Genomic DNA, 22,029 nt, shown 5'->3' with positions numbered 1-22,029 from the left:
GTATTAATGAAAATTCAAAAAACCAAAACTCATATTGAATAGTATTTTTTCATTCACCCAATTCGTCCTTTTCTAATTTTTCTAATAGACTTTTACGCTCTTCTACACTTTGATTAGAAAAAATATCATTGCCCTTCCTCATTTTGTGGCTCTACATGACACCCACCAACCAATACATATTAGTTAAACTTACATATAGTTAAAACATATTAATTTTGTAACAAATTTACAAATAGCTTGTCTTCTCTACTTTTTTGATGTGCTATCATTGTCTTGGTGAATATTTTTGTTACTAATCAACTTCTGAAATTTTTTTTGTGAATATACAACCTGCACAATTTGATACAGAAGCCATTAAATATATTTTACAAATAAATCAAAGAATTTTCATGCAAAAATACCTTGGGTAACCGATGCGTTTATTTAAATAAACACCTTGACATGTTTATCCCATTAAATGCACTAGGCATTTAATTGTTTAGCACCATCATGGAAAATTGATCTTTCAAAATAATTTTAAACTATGATGGTGCAATTTGTAAGTCTAAATACACCAGAATGATTTAACATTTCTATTTGGAAGAGGCATGTCAGTGCATTATATTACATAAGATAAAAAATGAACAGACTAGACACAATCAATAATGTTAATATAGTGGTTCATTATATTATACAGGGTGCGCTGGTGTGTTATATTACATAGGAAGGACACAAAACATATAGCAATTTTAAAAAAAATCAAGAGGGCTGACATGGTTTCGACTTAATTCAATAAGTGTCTACCTAAATTTACATGTTAAATTCTCTATATATACTAAGTACACAAACCCATTAAATCTAAAATACCTAAAATGGAAAACCCTAATTGTGAAGTGGTAGAGGAAGTTAAATCTAAGATGAAATTTTGCAAGAAGAAGAAAGAGTTTAAGGTATGTATTTAATATATATGTATATATATTTTAATTACATATAAATAGGATAAAGATCATAAATTTTTTTATTACTAAGATCTATAGTAAATATTTTATTATACAAGGCTCTTATTTTTTTTATTTTTTTTCTCTGAATTGTAAATAAATCTAATAGGAATTATAAAAAATTTAACATTAAATTTATTTATTTTTCTATCTAAAGTTTCGAGTGAGTCACAATACCTTTCAAATTATGATATTTCTGTAGCTCCAAAATATTTTTCTACTTCACAATGATCCTGGTATGTCTCTCTCGCAAATAATCTCTCTTTTAATAAAACCCTAACAGAAATTGTAAAATCTTCTATTAGTAAATAATTAATAAAATTTAAAATTTCTACTATGCAAGGTTTTGAGTTAATCACCATACCTTTTAGATTTTGATCTTCTGAATAGTTTTGTTGCTCCTAAGTGTTCTATTGGTACACAATGCTCATCGCATGTCTCTCTTACAAATCACTCCCTTGAAATTTTTGGTAAAATAAAGAAATAGTGAACAAATTTTTATTATTTAAAAGACATTATGAAGTTATATTTTGAAAAATCAATTGCTTCTCATTTTTCAATTTAAAAAAATGAAAAAAATCAATGTTTTTTTTTTTTTTCAATTTTGGCACACATGAATGCATTCGATAGTCAAGCACACAGGTGTCTTTATAGGAAAAATGCATTGACATTTCCGGGGTGCCAAATTGTTTCAACACTCCAACATTATACATATTTTTTTCTTTTCAAAATCCCCTAACAATGCAATGAATTTTTTGAACGTAGTGGCGTTGTTTCTATTTAGAATCAATGGTGCTCTAATTGCCATATGAGCACTGACTTGGTTGAATTAATTTTTATTTTCTAAAATCTGGAAACAGGTGCATAGCGGTGCTATTTTTTTAAATGCATTGATGCATTTTTTGTACAAGAGCACTGATAAGATAAAATATTATTTTTGGAATGTGCGAAACTGGTGTAGGTATTATTTCAATTCCCTAGTGTTGGTATTTTTTTCAACACATCGGTGCACTAGTTTCGATAAGTGCACTAGTAAGGTTTAAAATCTATGAGTTACAATAGTTTATAGTATACATTATAAGAGCACTGAATTGGTTGAATTCACTTTCATTTTTTAAAATCCAGAAAATGGGGCATATCGATGTTGTTTTTTATAAACACATCGCTCCATATTTTTACAAGAGAACCATTATGATAACTTATTTCTTTTCGAAATGCCAGAAACCAATGTAGGTATTATTTAAACACCTCAATGCTAGCATTATTTGAACAAATCGGTGTGCTTTGTTCAAATAAGTGCACCAATCTACCTTAAAAACTATCTAAAATTTTATTTTCACATAAAATGGCATATTGATCTCAAATTGCCCTTTAGGATGCATACGTATGAATTATAGTATATCATAGTATACATTCTCCACTTAAATTTTCCTTATCCTTGAAAAATGGTTTGAAAACTATATTGAAATTCAAATTGTGGTTATAGGGTTCTCGAGATTAATTTTAGATATGCACACAAAATTGTTTCTATTTTTTCTCAAATGTAGGGGTAGAATCTCAATAATATGAAATGGTCGATGTTTAAAATTCCAACTCGTTCCATATTGCGATCAAAGTTCTTCACATAGTTCTCCCTTTCCATCCCTAGTAAGTTCATATTTTATGTATATTTCGATTATATAATTGATTTTTTTTAATCCATGTAAATTTCAATAAAAATGTATCCAAATTTATAGGATCTTGATTCAAAATCAAGCTTAGATACATAACATATTCCTCCATTTCAAAAATGTCAAAAGCTCTTATTAGGAGCAACATATTGCAAGTAATTGGTATATGAAAATGGACAACCTCTTCATGCTGCCAACTAGAACGTGGTATCTTCCAACTACAATGCTAGATAAAAAATGGTAGAATTATTTGGTATAATGTAATTTCAACAAACTAATATCATTGATATGATTAATAATATCATTGATAGTGTACTAATGACGTTCAATATTTTTTGAACTTAAATTTCTAGTGATGATGAGCGACCCACCTAGTATCTTTCGGTGCACCCCACTACAATGTTAAATTGAAAGAAGGTTGCATTAAGAACAAGACTCGCAGATGACTCATACAAAGAATGGTTGAATCAACCACCTATTCAATTCCCACGACATCAATATTCACCAAATATGAATGACTACAACAATAATAGTTCTTCATCACAAGTCGGCAATGGAGGCAATCAAATAAAGGTTGGTATGGATACATTACTTATGAGATACGACTTCCAAGCAGGTAATGTTGTTAGATTCATTCAAAAAGCATGAACTAGGGGATCATGCTCATATCACTAATACCTTATTCGGCTACCCAAAATATTATTCCACCACCCCTCTCTTTACACTTGGTGGAAATTCAAAGTCTACTCAGCTAGGGACAATGATGTTTTTGTACAATGTGAAAGAAATGTTTGGCATATAGAATGAACATTTCTTAGAAATATATATGTAATTGACCTTCATGATTGATCAAGTTCATTATATTTTGACACACTACCCAAATTAAAATTTGTCGCTTTTAAGAATGTTAATCATTGACATTGTACAATTATATTCCCCCGCCAAATTCAGGATATTCAAAGATAATGTTCTTCCCAGTGATTATGTCTTTCAAAGTAGCTCTGTGTTACAGGGAAAAGTGTCTATTTAGAACTTCTCTATCCCACTAAGGTGTGATAGCTGCCTTAGAAACAAACAGAGAAAAACTACTTTTGTATTTCCTTTATGAATTATAGACAGAGGGGAATAGAAAGAACCAACCTGTGTCTTGCGCTAATCCTTTGATTCAATCCCTCTCTTCTTTGATAGTCTCCAGCTACCTGCTCCCTTGCATGCCCAGCTTCACAAAGTACCTGTAAGATCACAGAAGAAGAGCACTATACAAAGACAAAGATCTATATTCATAAACAACTTAGGATCAGATTTAAGTTAACCACACAAAATGTAACAAGCATCAATGATACAAAAAGCATGGAGGAAAACTCAAATAGTTTTTATTGATAAGCAAGAAAAGATCCAGGAGGAGTTACAGCCAGTGATTCCGACCCAGCATCAACCTCCCAGCAAAGAAGCCCCTCTTCACCTCAAACAAAGCCTAAATCACCCAACAATCTGATGTATGTCTCTAGAAACCAACAACAATTCCTTACAATATGCAAAATTCCAGCCTCTGGATCTCTGGGATGAGGGATCCATATATAGATATGTGTAAGGAGGATGAGTCAGCTTATGATTTGATTAGTGTCTTCTCTCTATCAGTTCTTGCTTCCACTTGGAAACTGAGGGCCTCTTACTCATCTTTGGTCGAATTCAGTGAGGCAAGTGTCACAGGAGAAGATTCTGGAAGCTTCCATTGCCTCTCCACCTCGCGGAATGAGAATGCCATTTGTCATTTCTCGCCCATCGCACCCTACAGAAGGGAGTTTTGAAATGCAACGCACCCTCACAGTGTATTTAGGTGCAATGCAACGCACTTAGCCAGTGGAGCAGCTGAAATGATCCTGTTTTGACCAATTCTGAGCAGTTTCTGGTGGAGAACTTCTGGGAGAAGCTGTAATCTGTTGACCTTGTTCCTTTAGTGGTTATAAAAACACTTTTAGGGACTTAGGATCCCTTGGTTTATCGACATTTCATGCTTGGAGTTTTAAGGCACAAAAATGTCTATAACAGTTGCCCCCTAAAGTATGAGGCCGTTAACCTTTTGGTGTCGGGTGAAATGCTTTATTATGAGGATCCAAAGTTCTTTCAATGCTGGGAGGAGACCTGTAATAAGATACAATACAATACATTATCTTCATACTGTTTTCATGATCTAGCTGAGGTGGGCATCCCCATGCTCAGCTTTATAAATTCATTTTCATGTACATAGGACAGACAATCGTCTAAGTGTAGACCGATGATTCTGATAGAGCCATCATCCTTTTGGTAGGATGATTATCTATGCTACAATGATGTACATTTGATGTCTTTATTTCCCCGAATATATATCGCAGCCGAGATGGATGAAACTAGATCCGGGGTATTCAATCTCGTCCGATCTTTACTCGAAGTACAAGTCAATCCATGTGAGAAATATCTTGAAGTCGAACATGGAAAGACATCGCTTGATTACCAGTCAATGATGTAGACTGTTAACAAGCACGAGAGGAATCACCGATAATGATAATGATCCTCAAGGTACTGCAGTACAATTCACGTGGTGTGAATAAAGGACTTGGCGTCGAACACCACGCAAAATCTTTCGGTCGAAGGCCATTGATGTAAACCTATCGCCGGAAGTGAGAAACTTGCCATTGAGGCATGCAAGCTTCAAAGTACTGAATGGGGTGTCCCTAGATCAACTTCTTGGATAATGAGCTGATGTCGACAACAAGCGATCCATCACAGGAGGGCCTTAATGAATCCCACATCAATGACACGGAACGGAGCAAATGATTTTGATGGAGGTGAAAATGATCTGGTGATATAAGGTTCAGGGTGGCGGTCATGAAAGAATGGAATATAATGTATGGTAGTGGGTGAGACACAGGTGACTTCTCTGGATGACTTCTCTTGAACATATCGGCGACACTGATGTGATGGATTGGTAGCATTAACCCCAAATGTGGATGGTATGGCGTGACCATGGTGATGTCACCGGTGAATGAAACAACCCAACCCGACTCGGACACGGAGTGGAAGTGTCATGTTCAAGAGCGACTTGCTACCAACAAAGCTTCTTTGATTTTTCTTCCCAATTTTTCCCCAGTCATTGGTGACCAGTACCTCTTTATTTTTGTCAAGCTTGAGGAGGATAACATATGCTTGTTCTATAATTTGCCCTTCGGGCAAACCCATCACTATGTTTTAACGAGCCTAGCGATAGTGAAACTCGTTCTCGTCTAAAGACAAGTTTGTCGCTATTAATCTTTTTAACGAGTTTAAAGACAAAGATAACTCGGTCCTTTTCAATTTTACAGAGTCTAAAAAGGAACGTAAAGGTAACTCCAAAATTCCTTTTTCGTCATCTAATCCCTTAAGTCCGAAAAAGTATAAAACAATACAGAAGGGATGAATTTTCGATAGTTTTAACGAGCCGAACAAAACAAGCGCTCGATCTTTTTGTGTAATAATCCCTCAGGTCGAAAAAGATTAAAATCTAGAGGAGGGATAGCACTTCCTGTCCCTTTAACGAGCTGGAGAGGCCAATGGCTCGGCAATCTCTTCATATTTTATGAGTCAGTTGAAAAGAGCTTAAAGGAGACTCGTCTTTTGAGGAACGAGTGATAAAACGGGTAGCAGCTGATTCCAGGTAAGGTTTGGAATTTTCCAATCACGGCAGTGTCAGAAGGATGGCTAGTGAGATCACTCTTCACAGCTGTTCCTCAAAATGGGTAAACAATCAAATGGAGGTGAATGATCGGCCAATGAAAAGTGGAGGTGACGGTGCAAACACGACCAAGGATTTAACGGCTGAAGTACTACATTCACGATGATTTTTATCGGGGAATAGTTCATTTTTTAATGAGCTTAAACGCGGGTGGAAACATTTTCTCATGTCTTATGTTTATTTTTTAACAAGCTTGAACTATGTGTTAAAACTGCTTGATTAATCCAGTCGTATGATAATAATGTCTCATATAAAAATGACAACTTTTAGAGTTTTTCCCCACATCCTTTCTTTATGCAAGTTAGGAGACGACCAATCCTACGAGTTTAAAGGGTTAGAGGTCCTATAAATTTAAAAAATAAATAGTCGCTCTTCGCTTGCACTCCAAAAGGTTTACATGCCCCCAGGTATAAAACGGAGTTTCAAGGTTACCCCTTCTTTAGTCCATTAAAACATTTGTTTTACCGAGAGAGGCCTACCTCTTACAGGTTACCCAAAGATTGTTCTATTCACAGCGCAAACAAAACACTTCTTCGGCGATGTCTACCGAAATAAATAAAGGTGAGCGGATGGTATGGCGTGACCGTCCCTGACATAACTTTGACAAGAGGATCTTGTTCCAGTCCAACTCCCCCTTCCAATCACGGACAGGAGTATGGAGGTCATATTCTCTCGTGGAAACCTACCTTATACCAGAAGTTTTCATGCCGAAGCAGACCAGGATGCATGCCCCCTGGGTTTCAGTCATGTCCCCCCGAATCACTCGCACTCATCGGGTGGACGAACTGAAGATTGAGACATTTCTTGCATGAAAAGACCATTTAGGGATGGTATATGACTATTTGTTATGCATGATCCGGGAAATGAAAGCTGGTCTACGAGCTTGACCACTCTTCCTTCGTGTGGAAAACACATTACTCTAAAGAGTGAGGAGACAATTGCTCCCATGCAATAAATATAGTCTCGTCCAAGGAGTAGATTGTAATCCAGGAGTCCTTGAACTACCATCACATTCATGTGAACAGTTTTCCCTCTCAATGTTATGGGCACATTGGGAAGGATCCCTAACGGTCGACTGGTTCCTTTATCAAAGCCTGTTAGATTTCTCATCTCAGGCAAAAGCGATGGCGAACCAAGCGCTTTCCAAGCAATTGCGGAAAGGATACTCACAGAAGCCCCCTCATCTATGATGGTACCAACCATAACCATTCTATATATTTGAACAATAACTCGGAATGGTACGCTAGCTGGTAAACGGGGTCTGCCTAGTTGATTCCAGTCGAAGGAGACAACTAGGTTGCTTGGAGGTGGGACCGAATAGACGGCCGGGTACAAATTTGACGAACTTCCTTCCTGCGGTAAAGGAACGGGTAAATTTCCCCCATGTTCGTTGGAGTCTGTGCTTATGAAAAGAATTTGGACGGTGTCATCCTTGTTCTCTTCAGTGATTGTATCATCTGAAGATGGAACCTCTGAAGGCAAGACCGGGTCAACTGTTGCCTCAACCTTTTGACTTTCGTCTGGTATGGATTCAGATGGTTCATCTTCAATGACAGATACTTCGGCCGACCACCTGAGCGGGTCAGCCAGATTTTCAACTAGTAACGGACTCGGCAAGAGTTTTTATATCCAGGAGGAAGTTGTAACGGTGAAACTGGACGATCATCCAAAACTCTTTTAGCTTCGTCTAAGAAGGGACAACGGTGAACGGCATGATCGCCTTCACACAGTTTACAAGGAAATCTATATTTTCCTTTTTGTCCTGGGGCTTCACTTTCACTAGTTGACGGTGTGTTTTCAACATGATCATCAGAGGTTGACGACACCGGGTTGTGAAAACGAGGAGACCAGTCCCTTAAGATCCGAGGGATGCAGGGACAATCTCTATGAAAGTGGTCTCCTTTGCAAATGACACATGGCGATTTAGGCCTGGTCGGTGCAGTGTGTGGATTTTCGTTAGACGACACTCGTTTGCCCCCATTCGCTTTCAGCTCCTTCTTCTTCTTCTCTTTCTTCTTCTTTTCCTTCTTCTCCTTAGGAACTTGACTTTTGGCTTTACCAGCCCCATCAAGCGAAGAGGGAGGAGGAGAGGAAGAATTAGAGGAAGTAGAAGGTTGGTGGGTAACTCTGGACTCGTCTAATTTCTGATTCGATTGTTCAGGAATAGTCGTGTTCTGAACGACAGAGGTTGAGAAGAGCCATACAGGCAAACCAATTGTCAGTCCTAGAAGCGACAATGTGGCCATATGGGGTGCACCAACCTATCCCCAAGAGGAGAAGGGACTAGGATTTCCTCCAAGGGGAATTCCTTGGTTGGTGGACTCCATTTTCTCAACCCAAGATCAACGTAGGAAAGGGGTAACGAATATTCCATTTAAAATAAATTTTTAGACGCTTTGACACAACTTGTTTTTTCAGTTTTTAAGAGTCGAGAAAAAACAAAAGATGACTCTAGTCGCCTTCAATTTTTAATGAGCCTGAAGTGACAAGTGCTCAGATTGACCTTTTCCGTTAAGGAGTCTGAAAAGGAACGAAAGGGACTACTCTGGAGATCTAGGTAGAGGGAGTACCAAACCAATCGCAAAACTGCAGAATACATTTTACGGTACAGTAGTCAATCTTCTCGAATGCTGTGTTCAGTGCATTGCGATCGATAGGGCGGCAGACACGGCTTCCTAAGGATAAAGGATTTAAGCCTATAGGGGTCTCCCAAAATATACTCGACGGTACGTGGGAGCACAAGTCCGTACTGGCACTTATCATCTCAAAGTGGAGGAATCACCCAACAATCAGTGAGGACAACAGTTACCAGGCTTTACGACGCCAGAATACGTCTCTAGCCTAGACCTCTAAATGTTGTGCGTTAAGTTCCAAAGCGTTGTTAGATTCATTGAATTTATTTTAAGTTGATCTTGTTTATGAAGTTTTCCTTTCGGGTTCACCATGAGATGTAGATGTAATTCCTAAAATGCAATCTAAAGATGATAAACAAACCTTTATCTCTTTTGTGCAATGAAAATCCTAGCCACTAAGGGAAAAGAAAGACACAATGTTTTTGCAAAGAGCAAAGAGCACACTGTAAATGCACTTTCCTAAATCAAGCCAAACAGACTGTCTATATGCAAATGCACATGCATTTATTTGTTTTTTAACTTTCTTAGTATTGATGCTAAAAAGAAAGTTGATGTACAAATCTGAATTTCTTTTCAAGCGACAAATATAAACAAGCTCTTTTTCGAAATCAAAAAACAAAGATGATTACGACACCTTACGATTTTGAAATGAACACTTGTTCTTGACACTAGAAAATCACAAATTCAGACCAAAAGCAATAGTAACAGCATAATCGACCATCAACAGCAACTAAACTTTCTCCTATGATCGAAATCGACACTTACGACAGATTCAAATCAAAGGAAAACTGTAAATGACTCAACAAACACATAAAAACATCTACAGTTCTTTTGTACAAAGGAGGTGGAATAACAGTAAGGAAAAGAGGCTTCAAACAGGCATATACTGATCACAGGCAGCAAAATTCAGGGATAGAACTGGAAAGAATGAAGCACAGGAACCACAGCTGCACAAAGCTAGTCTGATCAGCGCACCTGTAACACAGAGAATCTGAAATGCAGCGCAGGTTGCCCCTTCAGAAAGTGCGCTAAAATTCAAGATCTCTGAACAGTACCCGCGTTGGGCCAGAAACGAGACTCTATCCAGGTTCTGGGTCACAGTTTGCAGTTCAGTCCTTGGTTTTTGGCCGAGTAAAAAGCAATCAGTAGTGCAACAATCGGGGGTAGATCTAAGGAGGAACTAAGAGCTATCACAAGGGCAATCAGATAGTCTGAGCATCAGCTATTTAAATCATAAACAGATCCAGTGAATGGATTGAAGCAGTAGTTATCTACTTTGCATTTGTTATGGCAAATGCAGTTCGAGAGCTACTTATAAGTTTATGAAACAAACAACAAAGAATGATACACAAACAAACTAATTAGACATTCCCCAGCGGAGTTGCCATTTTGTTACAGGGAAAAGTGTCTATTTAGAACTGCTCTATCCCACTAAGGTGTGATAGCTGCCTTAGAAACAAACAGAGAAAAACTACTTTTGTATTTCCTTTATGAATTATAGACATAGCGGAATAGAAAGGACCAACCTGTGTCTTGCGCTAATCCTTTGATTCAATCCCTCTCTTCTTTGATAGTCTCTAGCTACCTACTCCCTTGCATGCCCAGCTTCACAAAGTACCTGTAAGATCACAGAAGAAGAGCACTATACAAAGACAAAGATCTATATTCATAAACAACTTAGGATCAGATTTAAGTTAACCACACAAAATGTAATAAGCATCAATGATACAAAAAGCATGGAGGAAAACTCAAATAGTTTTTATTGATAAGCAAGAAAAGATCCAGGAGGAGTTACAACAAGTGATTCTGACCCAGCATCAACCTCCCAGCAAATAAGCCCCTCTTCACCTCAAACAAAGCCTAAATCACCCAACAATCTGATGTATGTCTCTAGAAACCAACAACAATTCCTTACAATATGCAAAATTCCAGCCTCTGCATCTCTGGGATGAGGGATCCATATATAGATATGTGTAAGGAGGATGAGTCAGCTTATGATTTGATTAGTGTCTTCTCTCTGTCAGTTCTTGCTTCCACTTGGAGACTGAGGGCCTCTTACTCATCTTTGGTCGAATTCAGTGAGGCAAGTGTCACAAGAGAAGATTCTGGAAGCTTCCATTGCCTCTCAACCTCACGGACGACACTGCCATTTGTCATTTCTCGCCCATCGCACCCTACAGAAGGGAGTTTTGAAATGCAACGCACCCTCACAGTGTATTTAGGTGCAATGCAATGCACTTAGCCATTGGAGCAGCTTAAATGATCCTATTTTGACCAATTCTGAGCAGTTTCTGGTGGAGAACTTCTGGGAGAAGTTGTAATCTGTTGACCTTGTTCCTTTAGGGGTTATAACAACACTTTTAGGGACTTAGGAGCCCTTGGTTTATGGACATTTCATGCTTGGAGTTGTAAGGCACAAAAATGTCTATAACACTGTGAAGAGGCAAATTGATCTGGATCTTAAGGGGGAATGCCCTATGATCTAAAAAATGGAAATGCCAAAAGAAAAAGAGGATAACACACAATAAACAAAAGAAAAGAAAAGTATATTCATATTAAAACATGTAATAACTGTAAAGGCTACATTCTGGTAGATAATATTTCCTTTTACAAGATGAAACTTTCTACTTATATACTTTTTTTGTTACAATTCCATAGATGAATTCCATGGGTGGGTAAATACCATGGGTACATGAATACCATGGCTAAATTCTATGAGTGGATAAATACCATGGGAGGATGAATAGCAAGGATGGATTCCACTTACAATACCATGGGTGGATGCCACTTACAATATAATGGATGAATTAATAGCATGGGTAAATTCCATGAGTGGATAAATTCCATGGGAGGATGAATACCAAGGGTCGATTCCACTTAAAAGAGAATGGGTCAATGAATACCATGCGTGGATGGCATTTTCAATTCATATCATTCCTTCATCCTTAAGAGGCAATGGTCCCCATAGTGTGAAGTTTCCTCTTGAGAAGCCTGCGTTGAATACAAAGAACCACTAAAGAGAAGTTTTTTGTGTGGTTGACCTATAACCTTGATGTTGACTGTTGATGAAGTATTAGGTACCTACATAGCCTCGATTCGGATGAAAAATATTCAAAGAACCGAAGCCATACACTTATATTTCAAAACTAATGAATGTGAAGTAGGTTCCTAGTAAAGAAGAGTGAGAGGGCACGCCTCCAAACAGAACCCACTCTGAATGTTAATCCAGATACAAATACTAATTTAAAATGGACATTACTCGGTCAATAAACCTCAAAATATTTATTATAACCTATTTTTGGAAATAGAATGACCATTTTTCATCTTCCCATGTGATTGAAAACCATATTAAAACAATTCGAAAACTCAAATTCATGTTGTAATTGTCCCAATGTCACAAATTTTTTGAAAAAATAGTTGATTTCAAATCAGTGATATCTTCCTCATTCAAACTCTGATTCGACAAAAAAAATTTGTTTAAAATTGGCTTATTTTTCAAGAGGAGCTCAGATCTGCATTCATTTTTATGAAATTCTACCAAAAAATTGCAAAAATAATAGTGAAGCCAATGTCCACGAATTTCCATTAGAATTTTTTTGGCAACACTGTTGAGCTTGAATCAGTGATATCTTTCTCATCTAAACTTTGATTAACATAAAAAATAAATAAATAAATTTGAATTTGGGTATTTTTCATAGGGAATCCCGATATGTTATTTTTTTATTATTTTGAATGTAAATGTTCATATATGATCTGTAAACTAACCACCAAAGAAATTTGAAAAGAAAAAATCTTCCCACTTTGCCCAAGAAAGTGCTCTGTGGAGGTCATAGCATGTGCATGTAGTTTGTTGAAGATTGCTGAAAAAATTTGAAACTAAAATATGCATGTTTAGATGGAATCGTAACTTGGCTCTTATACCACTGATCTGGATCTTTGGTGGGAGGCCACCAAGATCTAAAAATTGAAATTGATCTTGGAGTGGGAGGCCCGCAAGATCTGAAAAATTGAAATGTCGGAAGAAAACGAGGATAACAAATAATAAACAAAACCACAAAGAAATTATTTTTATTAAAACAAATTATAATTGTAAAGGCTACATTACAGTAGACAATTTGTGCTTTTACAAAATGTAACTTGCTACTTATAACCTTTTCTGGTTACAATGCCACAGGTAAATTCCATGGGTGGGTAGATACCATGGGTGAATGAATACCATGGGTGGATGTCACTTGCAATACCATGGGTAAATTCCATGAGTGGATAAATACCATGGCATGATGAATACCAAGGGTGGATACCATTTACGATACCATGGGTGAATGACACTTACAATACCATGGGTGGATGCCATTTTCCATTCGGATCATTCCTCCATCCTTAAGAAACAATGGTCCCCATTGCGTGAAGTTCCCTCTTGAGAAGCATGCATTAAATATGAAGAGCTACTAAAGTGAAGTGTTTTTTGCAGTTAACCCATAACTGTGATGTTCACTATTGATGAAGTAGCAGGTGCCGACATAGCCTCGGGTGGGAGGGAACATCTCCAAAGAACTGAGGCTAAAGGTTTATATTCTGAAACTGATGAATGTGAAAGAGGTGCCTACTAAAGTAGAGTGGAAGGGAGCATCTCCAAAGGGAGCCCACTTTGAATGTTATTCAAGATATAAATATAATTTCAAATGGGCATAACTTGGTCAATAAAGCTCATAATATTTACCATAACATGTTTTCTCAAATAGAATGACCATGTTGCATCTTACCCTGTGCTTGAGAAGCCTATTATAACACTTTGGAAACATATATTCATGCTGCAATTGTCTCGTTGTCACAAAAGTTCTAAAAAGCAATTGATTTTAAATTAGCAATATCTCCCTCATTCGAACTCTGATTCAACCAAGGTTTTTTTTGAAATTGGGTTATTTTTGAGGAGGAGCTTAGATCTGCAATCATTTTTATGAAATTATGCACAAAAAATGCAAAAAATGATAGGACATCCGCCACCCAAAAATTATTTTTAGAAATGTTTTGGTAACACAGTTGATTTTAAATCAGTGATATCTCCCTCATCTAGACTTTGATTTGGCTATTTTTCTTATTTTGGTATTTTTTTTGCAAGGAATACCCATCTGTTATTTTTTTATATATAAATTTTGTACAAAAATGTTCAGGTATGATCTACAAACTGACTGCCCAAACAATATCTTCAAAAATATGAAACAAAAAAAAAACTTCTCTCTTTGCCCAAGAAAGTGCTCTTTGGAGGTCATAGCACGTGCATGCATTTTGTTGAAGATTGTTGCAAAACTTTGGAACTAAAATATGTATCAAACCCTTATTCCCATGGAGTCATATCCTCACTCTGATACCACTCATCTAGATTTTATGGGGGAGTTCACCAAGATCTCTAAAATTGAGATAGATCTTGGGGGGAGAGGCCGCCAAGGTCTGAAAATTTGAAATGCCACAAGAAAAATAGGATAACCCATTATATGAAAAACCATAAAGAAATTGTTTTTATTAAAACAAATAATAACTATAAAGGCTACATTTTGGTAACGATCTGTCCCTTTGTAAAATGCAACTTGTGACTTATAGATTCTTTTTGTTACAATGCCATAGGTAAATTCCATCGGTGGGTAAATACCATTGGTGAATGAATACTATGGGTGGATGTCACTTACAATACCATGGGTAGATTCCGTGAGTGGATAAATACCATTGGACAATGAATACCAAGGGTGGATATGACTTACAATATCATGGTTGAATGAATACCAAGGGTGGATGCCACTTACAATACCATGGGTAAATTCCATTAGTGGATAAATATCATGGGAGGATGAGTGACAAGGGTGGATACCACTTAAAATACCATGGGTGAATGAATACCATTGGTGGATTCCACTTTTCATTCAGATCACAAAATAGTTGTTGAAAATGTTGGGTGTTGAGTACATATGATATCATGCATGTATGAATGATTGTATTCTATATAGAATAGAATATGCAGACAAGGAGATATGTCTGAAATGTGGGCATGACAGGTACCATAATTTAAAAAAAGGTAAATCACATGGTCCTCCTCAAAATATATTTAGGCACATCCCTATAATTTCATGGATTTAAAGAGTGTTTTGTTGCAAAGAATTAGATATGTTGGAGGAATGACATGCCTCACATAGAAGTGACTTAGGAGATATGCAAATCCCAATAGATTCAACAGACATGAAGGATATAGAGGATACATGACCGAAAATATTCAAGGATGAAGTATGAAGTCTAATGTGGCCATGGACGATGTCAACACATATTCCCTCCAAAAAATAAACTATTCTATTTTTCTTGTGCTAGTGATCAATAACAATACCCCCCCATGGCTTTTTGTGAAGAATGAACATCTTGTTTTGGCTCTCACAGTCCCTAGTAAAAGACAAGTGAAGAATATGGATTTCTACTTATAGCCATTAGTATATGAATTGAAGGAATTATGGGAAGTGATATATGTGTCCTATGCATGAAGACCCAAGAAAGAGGAGTTTTACGTTGTATGAAATATGTGCTTACACCATACATGATTATACATGCATAGAAGTTTTCTCTATTAAATTATATTCTAATTGATTTGTTTATATACATAATAATATTTTTTCATATATGAATTTAATTTTCTACAATATTTCAAATATTCATGGTTTCTAACGTGTCAACTTATATATAATAATTTTTTAGGTCTTGTAACAAAAGGGTATCATGGATGTAAATGTTTTGGGCCATCTGTGAAGGCTAGGAAGTCCGAACACCTAAGAAATCTAGTGTATGACTTCTCCAAGGTATTCCTCCTAGAAGAACACCCTTAAAAGAGAGAAACATATGCTTTCACTGGTAAACCAGAGAGAACCCAATGGCATGCAATAATCACACCACATGAATGGATTAAAGAAAATGAGAGAGTGAAGGAGGAGGAATTTGCAGAAATGTTCGATTCAGCTTGGGAGACTATGTTCAATGATCTAGAATTCCTTGACAACTTTGTTAAGAAATTACCCTATTGACAGTGTTGGATATGCCAGCATGTAAGGGGATCTCCCCAATAAGAATTCCCAATTAGACCTCACACCATTTGGTGTAGGATTCCTAGAATTGGGTCATATGGTAATGCCTTGACCGAGATTTTACATGGACGCAAGTAGGATAAATTTGTTGGTAGCAAGGGTGTGACAACTACAACAAGCCAAGGGAGGCGGGTGACATGCTCTAATACACTGAGAGTGAGGTGAGTGTGCCCCTTGCAAACCTATAATAGTATGTGGCTTGGAAGGGAACACACGAATGAAGATGCATCACAAGTAGGAAAGAAAGTTAGCGAGCAATCCAAAGTGATGGTTAAACCAATAACACATTTCAGAAAGATTCATACATACTTATACAGAATATTCCATACATGCGTGCATAAGAAAAAAAATACATATATCATCTAGAGTAAACTATATAGCATAGAATACAATACAACATATGAATAAAACATGATAAATCTGTTATATTAAGTGTAAGTTCCAGTCATACAAAAAATCCATGTCCAACTAATAGTTCCAATAGTGGAACATTACAGCCATAACTGCTTGCTCCTCCAAAGAGATCTACTAGCTCTACATAGTATAGAAGTCAAGACTTGTTACAATACTGTCCAAGCTTTCTCTAAGACACTCCTATCGAAGCATGGCTAACCAAAAGCCTTTACAATAAGTTATGAGGTTTTATTTATAGCAAAGGGTGGGGTGACCCTTAACATTCCCCTTTGTGACAGTTCATCTACAATCATTACTCTTCATCCACTTTATGACTGTTACATCCAACTATCGACACTTGAAATTCCACTTGACAAGACATTAAATTACAATGCACATGTGCTCATGTGAGACAAAATGGCTTGAGCAAGCCATGTAAGACATCACTGACACTCGGACTGTTGTGGTCATACCAACTCTTTGACAGGCTTATGATGGTGAAGGTAGTAAGCTCATGCCAAGCTTGGTCATCTGCGATAGTGTTCATACACTCCATGATGACATCTTCCTCAACCAAACCATCTACTAAAATGTGCATTTTCTTCTTAAGTGTGACGTAACTAGCAACACAGTGATGCATTATTTTGTGATGATCTTCTAGTGTGTGCTAGTGGTCATGAGCATCAGTTGTCAACTACATGCTCATCTCTATAAGGACTTGCTTCTTGTCTTCACCTTGGTGAGTGTGCTGAATGGGTTGCATCACATGCATGCACACAATGACATGTATGTTTCTGAATCCCTTGCATGCGATCAACAACACTGGTCACCATGTCTACTCTGTGCCAGCTACTAGGATGGATCTATAGCTTGTATGGGCATAGTTTCATTGGTGAGTGCATGTTGTACCCCCTGTTGTTCCTATTCCTATTGCAACTCATTCGGTTATATGTGAAGCTCATGTTCTTCATTGAGTTGTTGCTTCAACACATGCAACTCCTTCTTTGTTCAATTCCCTATCTTTGTGTGATATTCATGTCATGTCTTCACCTCATAGCCTTAGTCTCCAAAGTTTCTTTCATCATCAGTGGATATGATTGAGCTTGCAACTTTGTTCCATCTCTGTTTTGTCAACAACCTTTCTCTTGCATTCATTGCATCTAGTATGATGCCTTCAACTATTGTTCATGATTCTGCTCGTTGTGATGCTGTTGTCATCATACCTTGATGTGCTTGTCTACAAACAACTTGATGTCTTCATGAGTAGGCAAGCACATAGACACTTGATGGACTGCATCCCTAGGTGTGATCTGAACGGTGTCTTCAACTCTGCTCTCCAGGAAACCATTGTATCTGTGATGCTAAGAGGTAGATCAGGACTTGTGATACCTATGTGACTGATCATGAAGGTCGCACAATTTCAACCAGGAGGTCAGGAGACTAAGTGCCAAAACTACACATGTCATAGTCTCGGCTACTACGAGGCTGACTAACTCCTGGAAATACACAATGCATAGTCTATTCTGGTTGTTAAATATTAGAATTACACAATGCACAATCTCAACTGGAAATGGTTGCAGGCTTAGTGACTACACTGTGCAATTTTTTGCACTAGCATTCATTGTCCCTCATAATTGCACAATGCAACACTAGAGGACAGTCACTACATATAAATGCACATTTCCTGAGAGGAAGACAGAGCCTTCCTTCTTGGGATTGCGCAATGTTGTCTTGGTGAGGCATAGTTCCGGCCAAGGCTACCCTGACAGGAAACTGAAAACGAATGTGAATGCGAATGCATGGTGATACTGAGTGTAAGCATAAGTGAATGATCATGAATGCAAACTGTGAATGACAGATTCAGAAAATGGAACAACATGCATGTGGGTGAGGTGACTCTCTAAATCAACATTTGTTCGTGAAAAATAGTTTCATGCATGTGACAACAATGAGATGTTAATGAAAACTAAAACGGTGCTAGTATAGGCTAGTATGTATCGGAATGACGTTAAGAACTCACTGAAATGAAGAAATGAGTGTTCATACAAAGTTAAACACAAAAAGCGCAAGAAATAAAACACAAGACATGGAAAGCGGGCTTACCCAAAAACAGATGAGATGAACGTGCTGACGACTCCTAGATGTGATGTGGGATGTTAGAGCTACAAGGTTGACGTGAGGAATGAGCTTTACAGTGTTTGGTTGATGAGTTTTGATGAAATCAAAGATGTGACACGCATGCCACAAATCTAGGAAGATGGACACTTGGTGGAAGGTTTCCAAGATGATCCTTACATGCAACCTCCAGTTGCTAAAAGTAGATCCCTAAATCAATGGATGCCTTTGGATGTTGCCTTGGGAGAAGTAACACATGCATGAAAGTTTGTTTTTCTTAGTCCCAGAGGAAACCGATCAACTCAGATACACATGCAAGAGGTTGCTCAACTACTGGAAGAAAATGCACATTTTTGGATGGGAGTTGGGATGGCTGCTCAGAAGATTTACAGAATTTCTTAGCAGAGTAGCTAACTCCTACCCATATTTGTACAAATTATGGGCTGAGTAGCCTAGCTGGAAAGGATTGCACAATTTTCTCAGTAAATCTTGCTCAACAGAATTATGCAATTCTGTGGCCCAATAGGCTGATAGCCAGGATTGCACAATTTCTGGAGTGAAGGCTAGCTTCCCTCCAGGTTTGTACAAACTCTTGAAGGAGTTTCTCAACCTGCTATTTGACCAAGCCCCGATGAACATTCTGTGAGGGGAATGTATCAAGGTCTAATCGACAGGCTGTCTTTCTACAAGAAAATTAATCGAGCTTGTGTACTTGATGAATCAAGACATGCTATTGTGAAGGTTGATAGGGAGGCTCCAAAACGGAGCTAAGGAGAAATTTTGGAGGGTGGTTATAGCTACTACAACACTTCACGGCACATTAGTAGAACTCTAGCTCTTTGAATGGACCTTGTTCATGAAAAGAAAGTCTAACACCTTTGGAAGTATTGCATATTTCTCAACTTGTCTTTGTTTCACACGAGCTTGATTGTAATATGTGGCATCTGCTAAGCTCTTGGTTGATTGGCACACATTCAAATTCAAGTCAACATAGTTGTTTTGATTGGGGTTGAGGGGTATATTGATGCACAATCATTATAGTCGTCAGAGTCTTAGTTTGATCTCCGGTGTTGCTCCACTACCAGCGAGCCTAGATAGTACCTTGATGGAGTCAAATAAGAACACAAGCATGGCTCCACTTCCAATGAGCCTGGTCAATACACTGACAAAGTTACTTGTACCACCTCTCTACACAAGAAGCATTTCTCCTCTTTCACCTTATTCATTTTCATTTTTTTTCTTCAGTTTTTTTTTCAATTTTTCATCTTCATAATTGTGCATAGCACTTATTCATTTTAGAGGGGGAAGAGGGATCCCGACTTATTGAGAGCAGAAGAGGTTGTTCCTGTAGAGAAGTAGTTGATTATACCTTTGACGTTCTTGTTAAGGTTTCCCCCTCACCTTACTCTACTTGACTGGGATGACAAGGGTTAACCCAAAAGCAACCGACTAGAGTAGGTGATACTAGTTAGCACACAAGCATTGTGTTTTCACCAAGGTTTTCTTCAAACAATACATTTTTTCCATGGATGTATCATGGACTGAAGACAACAAGTTCCTACATAAGAGAGTGGAAAACAAATAACCAAATGTTGATAGTTGTACAAGTCCTCTTGTACTTTACCCAACTTGTTTCAAGAGTCATACATGGTTTCATGCGAAACTAACCTGTGAACAAAACAAGCAAACAAACCACAAAGCAAAGTAGAAGCAGAAGAAAAAGCAAAAGCAAAGCGAGTAAGAAAACAAGCAAGCATACAAACAAATCAACAAAGCAAGTACGCAAACAAGCATGCAAGAAAATAGACTGAAAGAAAACACGACTTCTAGTCCTAAGCTAACAGTGCATGGGCCATCTCACGTGAAGTGATACATCTAATGTAGCCACTAGCACATTGGTTGACCCATGTTGGTGAAGGCATGGTTCGCGAACAAGACAGCTATGTGAACCAGCAAACAAGAAATATACACCAGTGAAGACAAACACACTCCGATTTTACCAGCAACCATAGAATAGAGATGAGTGAAAGCGCATTACATGAAATCTATGGAGTTGCCATGGTGTTGAGATACACTACATGTATATGTTGAGTGTGTGCATTCTCTTGACTTTGACATGCAAGCAGACATGAGAAATCTAGACCACTCATGTTGTGAATGTGTGCTTTCCATGTAAGATTCCTACAGTGCATGAGCGATGGGATCATGTAGCTCAAGTGAAGTGAAATCTGGGTGTTTGGTTGATCTTCAATGCAAAGAAAAAAGTGATGAGGAGCCTTGAGTGTTTCAAAAATTTCCTGATCAGAAGTGAAACCAACCTTAGGGGAGCGAGGGCCCAACATAACCATCAACTCAGGCTGAAATGCCTCGACAGTCTGCAGTGTTTTGACTTCATTGACAGATAGATCATTGTAGACTAGTGTCTTAGATATATTAACAACAATTGAATCAACATCATGATCAGACAAAGAAGTACAGAGATCATGATAGCTAAGATCATGAAATTTAAGATTTTTGTTGGCATCCTCATGATTTGATGTATCAGGCAGAGGGGTAGATAAGAAGCAAAGATGTTTACCCCTTGTGTTTTCAGAAATGATGGATCACAGATTGGATGGATTTCTAGAGGAAGATGTGTCCTCTCTACACTGTGATGATAGACTGACATCTAATGTGTCTTGTGAATGATCGGAAGTAGAAACTTCCAAAAATGGGTTTTCATGGGGGAAATCAGCAATGGCAGAATCACAAACGATGTCAGGATCAAGCAGATGGATGGATTGGATGGTTCTTCTTTAGATTCCTGCACAGACGCATCATGAATGATGGCACAGGTTGGCTGCATAAAAGCAACTACATCGACACCTTGATCGTCATTCACAGTCGGTGAGGAGTCTGGAATGGAAAAACACAAGACAGTACAATCCAGAGGTTCAACAGAATGCGAGGATAGAGGTCCATGGAATGGATCCACATGAAAACAAATAGGATTACAAGCCAAATCTACGTAGATATCAAGAGTAGGAGGGGTGGGAGGATGTGATAGTTCAACAGAGGTGTGTGCATGATCTTCCGCATCACTCCATGGTGGTGGATCTATTTGATGAGGTGCAGGTGGACAGTCACTTATGATAGCGATAGTGTCTACCTATGATTACGTAGCTCCATAACCGAGCTATGCTGAGAGAGGTTCAGATGATTTCAAGAATTGCGGATTTCATATATGTAAAGAAGATACTCAAATCTCCCATCATGAAACTCCCAATCAATATCATCTTTGGGGAATTGGTATGCAAGATTACAAAATCATGTGTGAAATTGTTCATTGGATTCATCGGGTGCTTTTCATAATCTCATAATTTCGTTGTTCAATGCTTT

The sequence above is a fragment of the Pinus tabuliformis genome, chromosome 2_2, assembly GCF_031772625.1.
Source record: "Pinus tabuliformis cultivar Carrire ecotype Pingquan chromosome 2_2, CPIR1, whole genome shotgun sequence".
Taxonomy (NCBI): Eukaryota; Viridiplantae; Streptophyta; class Pinopsida; order Pinales; family Pinaceae; genus Pinus; species Pinus tabuliformis.
The sequence above is the reverse complement of the archived record's forward strand: the minus strand, read 5'-3'. Positions refer to the sequence as shown.